Raw genomic sequence first — 3,206 nt, forward strand, 5'->3', positions numbered from 1 at the left:
CCACTTTTTAGGCGCCGGCGGGCAAAAAACGCCCCAGTCATGCCCCCAACTGCTCGTTTTTCGCCGGCAAAAGCAAAAAACAGCGCCGGCAGGCCCACGCAACACCCAGCGCGCTGGGGGGCTCCTGGGGGGCCTAATTTTGCCGTTTTAGGCGCTGGCCCACCTGCCAGCGTCTCCCTCCTGTCCCCTCACTGGCCCACCCACGTGCTTCCTCCACTCTCTCTCTCCCTCCACGCACACACGCAGACACGACATGGAAGCCCTTCGCTCCTGTCCCCGCTGCCTGGCACGCCTCTCCGCTCTCGTGTCCGTCGCTGGAGGGCCGCCCACGCCCAGCCGCCCAGCCGCCTCAGCCTCGCCGCCGTTCTCCCTGCAGCCCGGTCGCCTCAACCTCGCCGCCGTGCTCCCTGCGACCGACGACATGTGCGTGGCTGACGAGCTCTTCTCCCACGACAAGCTCCTCCCACTCCGCCCCTCGTCGACCGCCTCCGTCGACGCCTCCACCGTTGTACTGCTTCCGCGGTCCGAGTCCATCAAGTCCACCGCGGGCTTCGGCTCGCGCTCCGACTGCTAGAGCGCGAGTTCCAACGGCTGCGTCAGCCGGAGCCACTCGTCCAAGAGCGCCTCCTCCGACCACGCCACCGCGCCGTCACGGAGGTCCCTGTTGAGCAGCCTGTTCTACGCGCACCCGAGCCTGTCGCCGCAGCTGCGCTCGCGGCCGCGCCGGAGCACGGGGTCTGCGCCGCCGCCCGCCGGGTGGGGCATCATACGCCTCGGCGTCGTCGGCGCCCCAGACGTGTACCCGCCGCACTGCGCTGATGGGGCCAAGATCACCGCTGTGTCGAGAGGCGACAGCGGTAGGAGCCACACCATCTTGTGCACGTGGATGTACTCCAGCGTGGCGAGGCCGACGTCGGCGCCCTCCCTGGCGAGGTCCACGACCTGCCCCGCCGCAAGCCCACCCGCGCCCACGGCGCCCGCGAGCTCCGCCATGCTTCACACGCCAGCGAGCTCCGCCACGCTCTGCGTATTGCTCTTGCTGCTGCCGCCCTATCTGCATCCCCGCAGCCACGGTGCCGGCACCATCATCACCTCCCGCTCCTCCGCCAGCATATACCCCGTCTTCTAGTACATGGAGCACGACCTCACCGGACTCGCTTCCTCCCCTGACCTCTCCAAATGGAGGAACTGCACCGTGAGCAGGGCCTGTATGCACCGGAGCGTGCTCAACGAAATACCGCTGCCTACTTGAGCCTCAACACTGCTCCTGGGGGGCACAACGAGTGGAATGATTTATGCCCCCAGGCAAAAAAATTCACCGGCAGCCCCCCAAGGGGCGAAAGAAATGCCTCCTGGGGGTGCCAAGGAGTGGAGATGCTCTAACCTCCGTAGCTTTCTGAAACTCATGCTCGCTGGACTCATAGTCATCATCAGGATTATCGTCTCCCTCTTTCTTGTCGCAACCTCGAGCAGGCCTCTCTTGTTGCTTGTCTTTGCTGCGGCAACCTCCTCGACCGCCCCGCGCTTCTTGCCGGATCCCTCAGAACCATCTTGGACCTTCTCTTTGTCCCGTCTCTCATACTCAGCCCTCTGCTTTTCCATCAGTTGCTCAACTTGATGGCAGTTTTGGAGGTCATGGCCTTTGGTGCGGTGAATCTTGCAATATTGCCTGTCGGAGTCCTCTGGCTTGCCGTCAGCCGCCAGGGCTCAGCAGGCATCGCACCCGACAATCTCCTTGCCGGGGTCGTCAACCTTGGCCTTCTTGGCGGTGCCGGGATCACCGGATTCCTCGACAGCAAGCACCGTCTTACCTTTGCGCTTCCTGTTGTGTCGTCGGCCTTTCTTTGCCGGGGCGACGACGTCCTCATCTTCAGAGTCACTTCCTGCATCGGCGTCTTCGTCGGGGTACTTCCTTCTTTCTTTAGCTCGGGCACACCTGTCAGCCAGAACATAAAGCTCGCCAACGTTCGTAACCTTGTTCATCACTAGCTCTTTGCGCATCTTACGATTGCACACATTCTAATGGAATGCGCTGATGACAACAGCGGGATGAACATCGGGGATGTTATATTGCACCCGGCTGAATCTCTGTATGTACTTGCGCAAGCATTTGCCATCCTTCTGGGGGATGACATGCAAATCACTTGCTTGGCCAGGAGCTATGTGGCCTCCAGTGAAGACGCCAACAAACTTGTGGCACATATCCGACCAAGAGGAGATGGAATCTATTGACAGGTGCCTCAGCCATGACCTGGTGTTGGGCTTGAGCACCAACGGGAAATAGTTGGCGAGCACCTTGTCGTCCCGAGCCCCGGCAGCTTGCATCGCAATGGTATAAACGCTCAGGAACTCGGACGGATGGGTCTTGCCATCGTACTTCTCCGGGACCTCTGGTTTGAACGTGCGGGTTATGGGCCACTCAAACTGCCACAACTCATTGGTAAACGCTGGACATGTCATTGCATAAGGCAAGTCGTCAGCATCCCCCGGCACAGGCTTGTACACGGTGGGCCCTGCATGCCTATCAGATTGGTGGCGCGCTTCCCATTGCCGCTCGATGGTGGTCCGGGCGTCCTCCTTGAGCCGTTCCCGAAGAACTAGACGTTGATTGCGACGTGCTCGTGGATCGGACGACGCCATGGACATGTTATCACGGGCATCAACCTGACGAGCTGGCGAGTGCCGCTGCCGTGGTGGAGGGGAGTGCACCGTGGTTGCAGCGCCTCCAACCCTTCCGCTAACAATGTGCGCCGGCTCAGCGGTCCGGCGCCGCAAGGGACTCGCCTCCTGGTGGCCATCCCTGTTGGCGTGGCCAATAAGGCTTTGTATAGCAGCCCTCCATTCTTCTTGCCTCTCCGCAGCAGGAGGAAAGTCGAGGAGTAGCTGCGCTCGTGCCAATGCTTCTGCTCGCGTCGGTGGCAGAGACAAGCACGAGGAATGGGAGGAGCTCGGACTTCTAACTACGTTAGAAGGAGTTCCGTCATGGTTCCGCGGCCACGCGCTTTTTTCACCAACATCTTGGAATACATGTCTGCCTGCGCATCTTGAGAATGATGCTGAGGGCTCTTGCTGAGACGACGCCCGAGGTCACCAACGTCGAGGCACTTCTCATCGAGCATGACCTGGGAGGGCCGTGGTGCGTGCGTCGGCGGAGTTGTCTTCCTACCCTTGGAGGTCCCCGTGGCGCCCGTAGGCAGCACGGGTCC

General features: G+C 61.4%; 1 pseudogene; it reads left to right on the forward strand.

Moving 5' to 3' along the window:
- The first annotated feature begins 253 nt into the window (after positions 1-253).
- LOC119321222 lies at positions 254-1,129 on the forward strand (annotated as a pseudogene).
- The last annotated feature ends 2,077 nt before the right edge of the window (positions 1,130-3,206 follow it).

This window comes from Triticum dicoccoides, chromosome 6B (assembly GCF_002162155.2).
Source record: "Triticum dicoccoides isolate Atlit2015 ecotype Zavitan chromosome 6B, WEW_v2.0, whole genome shotgun sequence".
Taxonomy (NCBI): domain Eukaryota; kingdom Viridiplantae; phylum Streptophyta; class Magnoliopsida; order Poales; family Poaceae; genus Triticum; species Triticum dicoccoides.